Source organism: Bombyx mori, chromosome 12, assembly GCF_030269925.1.
Source record: "Bombyx mori chromosome 12, ASM3026992v2".
Taxonomy (NCBI): domain Eukaryota; kingdom Metazoa; phylum Arthropoda; class Insecta; order Lepidoptera; family Bombycidae; genus Bombyx; species Bombyx mori.
In genome coordinates this window covers 9,285,270-9,300,652 of record NC_085118.1, presented here as the reverse complement: position 1 = coordinate 9,300,652, position 15,383 = coordinate 9,285,270, and the positions used below count along the sequence as shown (strand labels likewise).

General features: G+C 37.9%; 1 long non-coding RNA gene across 1 annotated transcript; it reads right to left on the bottom strand.

Moving 5' to 3' along the window:
• Window positions 1-8,173: 8,173 nt before the first annotated feature.
• On the bottom strand, window positions 8,174-10,821 carry LOC134199847 (uncharacterized). The gene is made up of 2 exons (XR_009974496.1): window positions 9,837-10,821; window positions 8,174-9,353 (listed from the first exon to the last, which is right to left on the bottom strand). It is a non-coding gene; the product is annotated as an uncharacterized LOC134199847 (long non-coding RNA).
• Window positions 10,822-15,383: the final 4,562 nt, after the last annotated feature.

Here is a 15,383-nt window from a genome sequence, read left to right as displayed (position 1 = left end):
TCGTCGAATTCTTCAATTTTTAATTTTTATTATTTTTATTGCTTAGATGGGTGGACGAGCTCACAGCCCACCTGGTGTTAAGTGGTTACTGGAGCCCATAGACATCTACAACGATAAGGCGCCACCCTACCTTGAGATATAAGTTCTAAGGTTCTAAGGTCAAGTATAGTTACAACGGCTGCCCCACCCTTCAAACCGAAACGCATTACTGCTTCACGGCAGAAACAGACAGGGTGGTACCTGCCCGCGCGGACTCACAAGAGGTCCTACCACCAGTGTTCAATTATGAAGAAGAGTTTGATGAACGAACTAACCGACAGCCACAACCCACTGAGTTTCTCGCCGGGTCTTCTCAGTGGGTCGCGATTCCGATTCGGTGGTAGATTCTGCGAAGCACTGCTCGCGCTAGAGATAATATTAGCAAACTCCCTGTTTGATCACCGTGAACTCTATGTATCAGCCATAGCGTAACTGGAATAGTTAAACTACCAGAAGATAGTTAGGATAAAGACTTTTGTATTCTTTGAAGACTTGACTATTTTAAAATAAAGCCATTTCGAATTATAAATAACTATTTTAATAGATTTTAGTACACTAGATAAGTGGTTGAGAACTGGAATGATTTGATGTGTCTCTGATAGGATTTAAAGGTAGGTATGCAACATTTTTGCACTTGCACCGGAATCTCCTATAAGTAGTACCTTAGTTGAGTAAACATGAATCAGAAAAAATAGGAATAGTTAATTAGTCGGTATCAAGGGTTTTCCAAAAATATGTACCCGCAGCTCTCGGCCCAGGATTTCGTTAAGATAACTCGAGTGATGGACGTCCGCATAAATTGCAGTAACTGTCACGTCGAGAACAAAGTATAGATACGGACTTGAACAATTCCCTGTTGTACGAGTAGTACTTCAAAGAAACTGCGTTGAAAATATTAAGAAGGTTTTTTTTTATATTATTTCAAACCGTATCTGTCAGATTAGTTTCATATTTCTGAAGTTTTTTAATTCGTTATGATTCACTTTTGAGAGAAACTATGTTTTCAAATTTTAATTTTTGGTACATACAAAGTATAATTAAGTATAATTAAAATTTATTTATTTAGTCAGTTTTCGTGTCCATGATTTATATGATTTTTGTTATGGAAGCAGTTAGACTATTGTCTTGTAAAATAATTCAAAACTCTATCTAAGTTCATGACTTTTTTCATGACTCGTTTCATGACTTTCATAAACTTTTTGTCAGTTCCGCTCTGGCAAAAACACTGGGCGACGCACGCATTACTCATCAAGCGAGGGTAGGAGCAGGACGTTCTCTCGAAGTGTGTCCGATAAAGTTATTTATGTAATCTAAATACAGCGAAGCTTAAGTGAAATTGTAGTTATAACGGAAGTTTCATTCAAAAGTGTTTAGATTTTCGGTGAAAGCCTATATTTAATAGTGGTTGTCAATTAAGGTCGTGGTTAATAAAAAATTGCACTGTTGTCGAAACTAAATCAACAGAAATAAAATCAACTGCCTAGGATAAAAAGAAGTAGTCCTAATTTACCCTGCACAATTTAACGAACATCCATAAAAATATTATGATTATTATTTATTACCAGCTGACCCGGCAGACTTCGTAATGCTTCAATCGATAAACAAAAGACTTAAGCTTTTGTATAAAATAAACTTAAAACAAACAAAAGGGGGACACATCAAAGGAAACACAAAATGTTATTATTTTTATTGAATTCCGAGCATTTTCATATTTTTCTATCTTTTAAACCTTCTCTGGACTAACACAAATAATCCAAGACCAAAATTAGCCGAATCGGTCCAGCCGTTCTCGAGTTTTAGCGAGACTAACGAACAGCAATTCATTTTTATGTACATAGATAGATTATTATTATTCCTTATTCCCTTACGTACCTTATATAACCCTTAACTGCTAATCATAACATTACCGTCTTCAGGATGTGAGGACGATCTCACGCTCCAGTTTGTATTAAGCGGATAATGGATCTCGAATAATTAAATATGTGATTATTTCGAGGCAGGAATGGACAAAGTGATAATGCACACCGATGCTGTTTCGTATTACAAATAAGGTGTATGGTATCGGCAAAAATAACCGCCGGTCTAAAATTGATAACGACTTATTGTGTGTCAGAATACATGGCAAAAAAAAACAAAAAAAAAAACATATTGTTGACGGCACCGGCGTACGGTGCTTTGTTCGTTTGACGATTAATTTGTTTCCAAAAAGCAATTATTCACAGTGAAAAATATTCTATAGAAGAAAAGTGTTTGTGTTGGGTTGTGCTTGAAACGGGATACACGTGGACCTATGCGACGATATGTCAGAAGGACTTAAACAAATAACACAATTACGTTGTAGATGTCTATGGGCTCCAGTAACCACTTAACATCAGGTGGGCTGTGAGCTCGTCAATCCACCTAAGCAATAAAAAAAAATAACATACCTCATATTAATATAGGATTCCGTTGATATTTAAATGAAAAGCTATTTTAAAAACTCAATTATAGGTTAGGTACCACCGCCCTGTCTATTTCTGCCGTGAAGCAGTAATAATGCGTTTCGGTTAGAAGGGTAGGGCAGCCGTTGTAACTATACTGAGATCTTAGAACTTATATCTCAAGGTGGGTGGCGCATTTACGTTGTAGATGTCCATGGGCTCCAGTAACCACTTAACCATCAGTAACCATCTAAGCAATAAATAAATAAAAAACTCATGTCTCAAGGTGGGTATACTATATGTTCTAGGTGACTATGGGCTTCGGTAAACACTTACCGGGAGCCGTAAGCTCGTCCATACATATAAACATTAAAAAAAGAATAAAATGTTGTTTAGAACTAGAGGTGGTAGAATTAAAATTTCCACCAAGACGCAAAATAGGCGACAGGAAGTTGAGTAACCACCCCGTTTTCAAAATATCTAAACAACTGTATTTATGTGATAAAATTAATAAGAAACATTAAGTGTCGTTCGTCTCTAAATTGCTGTTTATTAATAGGAATTCTGTACCCAGCGCATTCGAGTGCCGCTCTGGCCAGGGTCAAAACCTCCGGCCTCCGGAGACCCATCTAGCGCTCTTCGCCGATGACACTGCTATCTACTACTCGTGTAGGAAGAAGTCGTTATTGCATCGGCGACCCCAGACCGCAGCAACCCCCATTTGATAGTGGTTCCGGAAGTGGGGCGCATCGACATCAACCCTACGAAAAGCACAGCGATACTCTTCAAAATGGGTCGCTCTCCGAATACCACTTCGAGCATCCTACTCCTAACTAGGCGCGTAAACACCTCCGCCATTCGCCTCATCATCATGTACGACCAATCCATACCGTGGGCCCCGAAGGTCAAATACTTAGGTGTCATCCTCGACAGAGGGATGACATTCCGCCCCCATATAAAAACGATACGCGACGAGCCGCATTCATACTAGGATGCCTCTATCCGAAGATTTGCAAGCGAAGTAAATTGTCCCTTAGAAATAAGGTGACACTCTACAAAACTTGCATACACCCCGTCTTGACCTACGCAACTGTAGTGTTCACTCACGCGGCCCGTACTATCTTAAAAACCCCTTCAAACCCTTCAATCCCGTTTTTGCAGGATGGCCGTCGGAGCCCCGTGGTTTGTCAGGAACGTCGACTTGCACGACGACCTGGACCTAGAGCCCATCAGTAAGTATCTAAAGTCGGCATTAACGCGCCACACCACACGAGAATCCTCTCATCGTGGCCGCAGGTAACAACGTAGCCGATCCTGCGGACCAAATGGTAAACAGTCGACGTCGCCTATCCACTAACGGTGCTTTTAGGTACCCCAAGCACCGGTCAGTTTCTCGCGCGATCTTCTCAGTGGGTCGCATTTTTTATAACATCGTCAGGTTTGAGCCCCGTGAGCTCACCTACTAGCCCGGCGAAAAAAAGAAAGAAAAAGGTCAAAACAACGTGTAAGCATGTGATTTGATTTACTTTCACTAACGAGATTGGTGGAACAGGGATTTCCTAAAGTAGGTTAAGAACACGTTAGAGGTCGGCAACCTTTTGAATCGGAAGAGTCAAGAATTATAATTTACAAAATTTCAAAGTTTTTCAAAAGCTACAAAAATTTTACTTGCCAACGGTAAATAGTACTTGCATAATTTTTTTTTCCATAATAAACACGAATCTAATTTATTCATGAGAAAAATATCTATTTATTATTATATAAGTTGTGTTTTTTACATCAAATCAGATAATATATTATTATATATGGTATTATTAGATAATCACCGATTATTTAAGTAAAAAATGAAAACAAACATTTGCTACAACAATGGGCTTAAAGATAGAAATGGTGCCCAATCCTCGTTAGTCGATTCAGAACAATTTTTGGTGGGCCGTATGCTCGTCTGCCTACAAGGGCAATAAAAAAAAAAAAAATATTGTCAAATACTACTTTATAATCACAGATTTCGCCAAAACTACGCTATAGAAAAATAATATTAAAGACAAACAATATGTACTATTATATTCTCAATTTAACCACAGACTTCAAGAGTATTTTCTTATTTTTTATTTATTTCTTAGATGGGTGGACGAGCTCGCAGCCCACCTGGTGTTAAGTTGTTACTGGAGCCCATAGACATCTACGACGTAAATGCGCCACCCATCTTGAGATATAAGTTCTGAAGTCTCAAGTATAGTTACAACGGCTGCCCCACCCTTCAAACCGACACGCATTACTGCTTCACGGCAGAAAAGGCGGTGTAGTGACACCTACCCGCGCGGACTCACAAGAGGTCCTACCAACAGTTATTACGCAAATTAAAACTTGCGGGTTTGATTTTTATTACACGATGTTATTCCTTCACCGTGAAAGTCAATCGAGAACATTTATTGAGTACGTATTTCATTAGAAAAATTGGTACCCGCCTGGGATTCGAACAGCATCGATCAACATGAATGCAACGGACGTCTTATCCTTTAGGCCACGACGACGTTCAATATTCACATACAACAGACCCTAGTCCTTATCTCCGCTCGATTTATTCACTTTGAACGAGAATTTGAACTGTGAACTGTAAGCACAGGTGACCTATAATTGGAATGCTGGATGCATTCGAATACAATATCCATTTTTTACAATTTAGTTTATTTCACACTCCTATTAAAATTTTAAACAAACTTACTTTTTAGTTAATCATGCTAGTTATTGCGAAGCGGCGGTATTTATGCGTGTGTGTGTGTCAAATACATGATAGTGTGTGCAATGTTTTTGTATTGATTTAATGTATTTTTAATGCATAATTTAAAAAAACATCAACATTCTGCAATCTGTACTTCTTCCCTATATTCTCTATAAGTGTTATAAAATTTCATACTCCTGTCCTCCGTCTGCGCAATTTTCGTAAAAAGGGGTACAAAGTTTTTGCTTCACCTATTAATATATAGATACTCGTATCGTCCGATTATTAAAAGCCTACCTGAAATTCTTAATTTAGCCGTGCAATATTAATGATTAGACCATTAATCAAAATTGTTTTTAATGTTAAGATTTTAGATTACTTTTATATATAATAAGTTGACGCGACGGCGGCTGCGGTACGTCGAAAAACCTCATGGGTGAAGATCACGACCCCTGCCCAAAAAAAAAGGTCATCAATACGAATTTTGATAATTACTGGTGTTAGGACCTCTTGTGAGTCCGCGCGGGTAGGTACCACCGCCCTGCCTATTTCTGCCGTGAAGCAATAATGCGTTTCGGTTTGAAGGGTGGGGCAGCCGTTGTAACTATACTGAGACCTTAGAACTTATATCTCGAGGTGGGTGGCGCATTTACGTTGTAGATGTCTATGGGCTCCAGTAACCACTTAACACCAGGTGGGCTGTGAGCTCGTCCACGCATCTAAGCAATAAAAAAAAAAAAAAAATTAAAATAAAAGTTAACCACTCATACATCAAATAACAGAACGACGAAAAGTTTCACAGTCACGGTTTAAGGCAATCGTAAATTGTTACAAAGAAAACCGGTAAAAGTTTGAGAGTAACAACAGCGCATTGTTTGAAACGAGGAAGATATTGATTCAATTGTCGACGACATCGAGATCGCAAACGAATTGTTTTTGTGGAACTATTGTTCTCCGGGACAATAGTAGTAAACGGTGTTTCCATTCGAGTGAGATATCATTTCAGAGGTAGCCGGCGAGACGCGTAAGTGTAAACACGGGGGCGCTACAGGAAGGTATTTGTCGTGCAGCCTTGTCGCTCTTTCCTTTCATCGTCGTGATTAATGACACGTTATTTTTCATTGAAACAGCTGCTGCGTATTTTTTCTACTTTCAAGTCTTCTGTTCCATGACGTGGACCTATTAGTCACGCTCTGAATACATCTCGATGTGAATTTTCAAACTTATTTTTCACTTCGCCTTCGACACCGCCGGATATTAGTACGCGTTCAGTTCGGAAATCGTCAAATAAAACGTTTTTTTTTATCTATTCAAACGTATGATGAAACTATTTAATTAAAAAACGAAAAGCTATTTATTATTAAACGCAGTACTAGCAATAAAGTTCACAATCGCGCGATCAAAAATTATATTTATGATCGGTGATGCTACACGCAATGTTTTAGCTAGTTTACATTTTGTTTTGTTGTATATGATGAGTGAACGAACTCACAGCCTACCTAGCGTAAAATGTTTACCGAAGTCATAGACATTACAGCGTCAATGCCACCTTGAGACATGAAGTCGAAGATTCAATTCTATTGGTCGTAATGGCTGTTCCTCTTTTCTAATTGGAACGCATTGGACTGGTTTGCGGCAAAAATAGGCAGGATGTTGGTACCTATTCGTGTGGACTTACAACACACCCTATAGCTATACTGAATAATACTGAGAAAACGCTACTGCCTGTTTTCCGATGAAACTTTTAGTCATCTTTTATTACATCCACGGAAAAATATGAAATAGGAAATTCAATTAAAATGAGTTAAGAGACTACAATAGATAGGTACAATAGATCACAGTCTTACACGATGTTAGAGGGAGGGCTTTTAATTACGGCTTCAAAATTTGACAGAGCGAATAAAAACCGATTTCCATTCCATTACTCCTATTACAAATCGAAATGAGGTTAACAAAAATTTTCGCCAAAAAACACAACTGAACACAAAAAGTGTTTTTTAAAAAATTACAATATTTCCTTTTCCATTCATCGATACGATTCAAGCACGGAAATAACAAAACGTTTACCTTTATTAAAATCTACGTCTGTTAATTTGTATGAGCATCGATAGGTTGACGGGGATGGCTGATGATGGCCGCTGGCGACATTTTCTTTCATTTCCGCTTTACGAGGAAGTTTTCGACTCTTCCTGGCCTTAATGGACTCAAGCGATTTTCGGTACATATAAAATGAGAATTTCAAATCGTTTTCGAAGATTATGAAACGGCTTGTTCTATAGAATTGTAAAACGACGTTTCTTTGAGATGATTTTAAACTCGACAATACACGAACTACTGCTTAGACCAATTTGCTTGCGATTCCAAAATACGAATGATCACCATCAGTTTAATATGAACTCTAGATTGGAAGCGTTAATCAGCTGTTATCTCATAAAATTTAGATTTCAACTCACATCTTAAGGTGGTATTCACATTGTGATGTGTGTAAATGGGCTCTATAACCACTCCACATAGATAAGCAGTGAGATCGTCACTCTGTGTGAAGTCAAAAATAGTTATACAAGAGAATCGTGTTAACTATTTATATCCATGCATAACAATATACGGGCCAGGCTTTCGCTGGCTCAAGCTGCTATTGTCATCGTCTGTCAATAATAATGGTATGCTCATTCAAGAGTCACAGACGGTCAAGAATTTACGACAGTATTATCCATTAATAAGATCATTGTTCAGACATTCACAGAGTTAATAATATAGAATTCTGGCAGCTATTTGCCACCGGCACGACTAGGTAAACAGTCCCCTAGCTCTAATTTCACAAATTGCTGCGGTAGAAACGCGCCCTTAATATATTGAGGGAGCCTTTGCCCCGCCATAAAAAGGGCTCACTCAAATCTCCGGAGACCTAATTGTAGATATGTACTTAATAAGTTTTTCTCCCTGCCGTCAAAGGATAGAGATGTGCAAATGAAGAAATAAATTAAGGCTTAAATTGTTTAAAACAAATTTATTTAACGAAATATTCTAAATTACATTTAACGGATAATATTTAGTCATTATAATTGGATGAGGCTGCATAGGATTGATTAACATCGGTACAATATGGTGGAAGCTGTTACCATGAATCTGATTGCAAACGTAATTGCCGTAGTTAATTAGATACAGTCATCAATAAGGTATTTCATTAACTACGCTATGAAACAGACAAATTTACATTACCTACGATTGATTTTACAACAACCACCACTAGAAAAAATAGCATTTTCCACCATATTTCAGGCAAGTTTATATTATATGTGAAGTCATATTATACAGGATAAGCTAAAAACAGAGACCAAATTTGACGATATGATAAATTTAAATCTCACTAACGATGATCAAATAAAATGGTAATTTGTAAATCTTCATGTGACTTGTAATCATGTTATATTATCTGTATTTGATTTTTCCCCATCACAAAATATAACGTTTTTGAACTTTATGTTTTCGTGATTTTTATACAGAGTTGCGTTCATATAAAAAGCGCATCTCACAAACGAGTCCACATAATTGCAAGATTGAGATTTAATTTAATGTCATTTTACAAACTAAACGACAAGCATGCAAAGAGTGTGCGATCACTGAATTTGTTAAACCTACAAAAATACTTGAATTAGTCACTTGACAAGAACGAAGATGAGATCATTACTTGGCGTACAGAATAAAGTTTTTGGTTGAAATTGTGCATTCAATTAAAATATTCCTTGAAACCTTACTTTTAATCATATTTCACTTATGAGGATCGAATAAATTATATTCTTATTGTGGCAGATAATATTCTGACTATGGTATCGAGCCGCAAAACGTAATACAATCTTACAAGTAACTAATCAAACCACTAAAAAAATGCTTGCGTTCAAAACGAGAAAAAATAATAATATTTAATCAACATACAAAAACCAATGAAATAAATCCGTTTAAAATGAATCCAGAATGATTTTAACACAAAGTAATTACGTAAACGGCGTGTAGATTTAGTCGTAAACAACTCCGAACATTATTGGTACGATTGTATGTGGATGTTTTTGTTTCCACAAAAACTTTGTGAAAGCTAACAAAGCTAACTGCCAGAAACGAAAATTAGATTTGAATTCCCATAGATTGAAGTTGAGAGTAACGAACAATTATGAATTCTGTAAACAAAGTTGAATAATTAACTTACTTTTGGATAAATAACCTAACCCTCTGTTATCGTTCCATTCGTGTCTTTTTGTTACTGTTTTGTCGAATGTTAGGTTATAATTTTTTTTTTTTACTGGTGGTAGGACCTATTATGAGTCCGCGCGGGTAGGTACCACCGCCCTGCCTATTTCTGCCGTGAAGCAGTAATGCGTTTCGGTTTGAAGGGTGGGCAGCCGTTGTAACTATACTTGAGACCTAAGAACTTATATCTCAAGGTGGGGGGCGCATTTACGTCGTAGATGTCTGTGAGCTCCAGTAACCACTTAACACCAGGTGGGCTGTGAGCTCGTCCACCCAAAAAAAGAAAAGAAGAGTATTTTCGGCGATGACAGCGACGACGTCAACGTAGACCTCATCGCGGGTCGTCGTACCATCCTTCTGGTGTCAGCGCGCTAAAAGCAGTCGAGAATCGCCTACCGGGACTGCCTGCTTACCTGTGCGAATTGCTCAGTCCGAGAGGAGTGCACGGATCGCATTAATGGTCCGTCGCCCGTAGGTGGGGTCCGAGAGGCGGCGAGACCACGCCTCAAGCATAGCACGCCGCGATTGACACTTCCGCGTGGCTCCCCCCTGGAACAGAGATCGCATCACCACGCTTACTCCACGGCGAGCGCCACTGCTTCCAGGTCCCAGGGAGGCGTCTTGGCGAGCACACACCTAGCCTCGAACGAGACAGTGACCCTCGAACCGACCTGACCGCAATCGCGCGCTACGGACGTCGCAAGGCCACGACGTTATCGCGGGTCAGGGCGTGATACCACACGGAAGCCCCGTATAGTACCATCGACCGTACCACCCCCGTGTAGAGGCGGCAAATCACCGCGGCGAGCCCCCCGACGTTCGTCAACAGCCGACTCAGCGAGCCAGCGGCCGCCATCAGTCGGGGACCTTTTTTTTTACTCTTGCCTGGAACGCATGACTTCGCGGAAGAGTAATTAACAGAATTCTTCTACCTACTTTTGGTTCCCTACAATTTGCACTACCGTGAGTTTAGTTTTTGCGTTTATGATTTTGCATACTACGAGTAAATGCATTATCCTGTTAGATACTGTTATCGGATGTTTTAAATTCCGTTTTAAGATTCTAATCACTATTATTTTCTATAATCCTGTGTTGTTTTAAATATGAGCTGTGTTATAAATCGTACGGACAGAGCAATTCGAGTGGATTAGAATGTAATTGGTCCTGTAATTTGGCCGCATTGCGTTAAATTAAGTTTGAATTATTGGCCAAACGTTTATTAATTTAGACTTGACATGTTATTTATGGTAATTGCCGGCGCAGTTGTCCGTTTTGGACGCTGGATTTGGTTTGATCTGATTGCTTTCAAATCACGTACAAACTTAAACGTAAGTCAAGTACTTGGTGATCTGTCTACTGAATTTAAATGAAGACACTCAAATTTACTTATTGAGAACTGTTTCATTGTTATTTCTCAGTTAGCGGAGCTATATTTTATTAAGTTCACTGATCTGAATGTAACCAAGCAAGGGCATAAAATTGGCATTAAGAATAATGATCAAATGACCTCAGACCTTTTTTTTGCATTTACGCGTGCTTATAGTAAAGTACGTGTAGCTGATAGCCAAGGAAATGATGTATAATTTTCGAAATAACTAATAAATTCATTTGTTATTTATTTAATATATTTTTGTACACACAGCTCTTAGAAAAAAATACGACAATTTAATAAAGTCGACATTCATGTTTATTTATGAAATAATGTATTGAAAAAGAATAAACCAAGTCGAAGCGTTCATTTCTACCATACGCATACGGCTAATCAAACTACAAAACCCACAAACGGGTACATTTCGACAAGTGATACGACTGTATAATGTTTCATTGCCAAGAGGGTATATAAATTGGCCTTATCGCAGCCAAGTATAACGGGAGCTCCATACATTTAGGGCTGACAGCAGTCCGTGTCTCAGTCTAGTGGTTAGCAAACCAAATCACGCAATATGAACTGCATTCGTGAATAAGCCGAGATTCATAATGCATAATTCCGTTGTCTTCCATCTACCATAAATAAACACTGCTTATACTCACAGGTACAGTTTAGGTTAAATTTTAATAAAGTCAACAGTGGATTTGAATGCAAACAGTCGATGTAAATTGTCAAAAACCTATTCGCGTGTGGTAAGCCCGTACGGGTAGGTACCATCGACTTGAGTATATCTGAAGGATGGGACAAAAGGTTGTTATCGGTATTAATATTGTAATTTCCATTAGCTTCAGTAATAATAGGTTGGGGAAAAAGTCTTTTCGCATTATAGTGTGTATGAACTTGTAATAAAATCTCTTTGACTATACTATTTGTGTCTGGCTGGTTTTGGTATCATTAAAACTTTTAAATTTTAAAGAAGATAATTCCAAATTCAAATTAGGAAAATGTCTAATTTTTATTTATTTTTCGTATTGTCAAGATTAGTGAATCTAATGAAGAAATTCGATACATTTTAAAATTTTACTACAAAAGAGGTAAAAATGCAACCACGCCACGAAAAAATGTTCGATGTTTATGGACCTAGTGCAGTGTCTGTAAGAGTAGCACAAATTTGGTTTAAGCGTTTTCGGTCGCTCTATTACCGATAAAATGGATGCCATTTTTGAAAAAGTGGAGCAAGATCGGCATATCAGTAGTTAAAACGTAGCTGAAGAACTGGAAATTGAACACAAAACAGTTTTGGCGCCTTTAAAAAAACTGGGTACACAAAAAATCTCGATATTTGGGTACCTCACGAGCTCACTGAAAGAAACCTAAAGAACCGTGTACTTATTTGTGATTCTTTTTTACGACGTAAAGAAACCGAACCATTTTGAAGAAGCTGATAACTGATGATGAAAAGTAGATCACAAGAACGTGCGAAAAAGGTCGTGGTCAAAGGCCGGTCAGGCTTCACAGACTGTGGCGAAACCCGGGCTAGCTCGCAACAAGGTGATGCTGTGTGTGTGGTGGGATTGGAAGGGCATTATTCATTACGAGCTGTTACCACCAGGCAGGACCATCGATGACATGAACTGTACTGCAAACAACTGATGAGATTAAAGCAAGAAATTGAGAGAAAGCGGCCGGAATTAATCAACAAATGGGGTGTGGGTTTTCATCTTGATAAGTCTAGAGCTCACACATCTTTAGCCACTCAGCAACAATTAAGAAAGCTTGGCTGGGAGGTGTTAATGCATTCGCCGTACAGTCCTGACCTTGCACCTTCAGATTTCCACCTGTTTCGGTCTCTTCAGAACTCTTTAGGCAGTGTCAGATTAACATCACGAGAGGACTGCCAAAACCAATTGTCGCAGTATTTTGATCAGAAGCCCCAAAATTTCTATAGCAATGGGATCATGTCCCTACCTACAAGATGGCAAAAAGTTATCGAACAAAATGGTACCTACATACTTTAGTTAAATGTAAATAAAGTATATTAAAAAATGCGAAGAAGCTTTTTCCCCAACCTATTACAACTCACAGCTTACCCGGTGTTAAGTGGTTACCCACCTTGATACATGAATTCTAAGGCTCACTTTTACAGTCCAACGGCTGCCCCATCCTTCAAACCGAAACGCATTACTGCTTCACAGCTGAAAAAAAATTGGGTGGTGGTGCAAGACACCCTGCTACTAGTAATTATGCAAATTATGTTTTTTGCGTGTTTGGTTTTTATTATGCACTGTTATTCCTTCATTGTGCAAATCATTCGTGAACATTTGCCAAGCAATTAGTTCATTAGAGAAATTGGTAGCTGCCTGCAGAATTCGAACATCGGCACAGTCGCATCACTCGATACGTACAATAAGTAGACATATACTGTTTACATATAATATGAAATAAGTACTAAAAACACTAAGTTGCTCTTCTAGATCTAAGATATTAAATCTTAAGTTGTTATGTTGATAAATATTAGATTGTTGATAGAATACTTACATAGTTAAGCAAATTCGTGATTTAAAAAAATATGGCTCATAAAGCAATTTCAACAATAACATAATTTAACAGGTAACTTTTATGTATCACGGCGACCACGTAGAACTCTTGCAAGAGCCTAGAGATTTTTCTTTGAGGCTATACCCGCGCCGCCCTGACCGATCGTAGTCGCTAGAGCGAGATCAAACGAAATGGAGCGAGTATTCACTCAGTAAATTTCGCTTAAGCAGTGCTTACACTTTCTTTTCAAACGAAGTTCTAAACTTTCCTTCTATTTTATTTATCAATCTTTGTACGACTAGATAATTTCGATGGAAAATCCTAGATAACAAGAATTTACATTTGCGAAGACAACCTCAGTGCCAAAATATTAAAACAGGGGTAAAGAGCTTATTATATGTATAAGCTTTATAATATTTATAAATTTTTAAACTATGAAGTTTGTTTGTGGATGTAGTAAATGCCTACCATTCTTTTTTTCTACTAGTCATGTATAAAACATAATACATTTTCATGAATAACTTATGTGAAGAAGGAACAACAACATATACTTAAAAATATGTTTTATTTTATTTGCATAATCTCTGGTAGTTAGAAAATTTGTGGGGCTGCACAGGAGACACTACCGTTTTGCATATTTATGTCGCAAAGGCGTTATGTACTTCGGTTAGTAGGGTAGGGTCACTATAGTGATTATTCCAATTCAGTTAAGATTTATGTCAACGTTTGTAAAATGGCTGACGTGTCCTAGATTAACTGAAAATGAATTGCTTTTCAATTCTAAAACTTAGACTATAAAGATTTAGCGAAAAATAAGATTATGAAGAATATAAATATCATGTTTCTCCACACCAAACAAAATTATACTTAGTCTGGCCATAAATACTGTTACAATTAAAAATAAACAAAATATTACGCTTGGTATTAGTAAAATTTTTGTGTACCGGGCTATTAATAGGTGCAATGAGACCTCCTCTGCTTGTGACAGAAAAAGATCTGGCCGTCCACGTAGTGTTCGTACGAAAAAGGTGGTCAAAGCAGTAAGGGAAAGAATTCGAAGAAATCCTGTCCGAAAGCAAAAGATTTTATCTTGGGAGATGAAGATAGTACCTAGAACCATGTCGCGTATTTTAAAAGATGAGTTAGGACTTGCAGCCTATAAGAGACATACTGGTAATTTCATAACTGATTATTTAAAAGAGAATAGGGTGGTAAAATCGAAACAACTACTGAAGCGGTACGCAAAGGGAGGTCATAGAAAATTTTTGTTTACGGATGAAAATTTTTTTACAATTGAGCAACATTTTAACAAACAAAATGACCGCATTTATGCTCAAAGCTCTAAGGAAGCTTCCCAATTAGTCGACAGAGTGCAATGTGGGCACTATCCGACTTCAGTAATGGTTTAGTGGGGTATTAGCTATGAAGGAGTGACTGAGCCATACTTTTGTGAAAAAGGTATCAAAACATCGGCACAAGTGTATTAAGATACCATTCTTGAGAAGGTAGTGAAGCCCCTTAACAACACCATGTTCAATAACCAAGAATAGTCCTTCCAGCAAGACTCGGCGCCAGGTCATAAAGCTCGGTCTACGCAGTCTTGGTTGGAAACGAATGTTTCGGACTTCATCAGAGCTGAAGACTGACCGTCGTCTAGTCTCGATCTTAATCCGTTGGATTATGATTTAGGTCAGTTTTAGAGAGTACGGCTTGCTCTAAACGCTATGATAATTTGGAGTCCCTAAAACAATCCGTACGATTGGCAGTGAAAAATTTTCCCATGGAAAGAGTGCGTGCTTCTATTGATAACTGGCCTCAACGTTTAAAGGACTGTATTGCACCCAATGGAAACCACTTCGAATAAGCTTTTTATACTTTAAATTGTTTTATATTTATGTATTAAACTAACACACTGTAAAAGTAATAAATGTTATTTGCAATAGATTTTTTTTTCCTTTGTCTCAGTATTTATGGCAAGACTAGGTATATACTGCGTTATATTTCGTAATTTATTAATTCTCAGGTGAAGCTAATTCAGAGGCACCTTTTAATG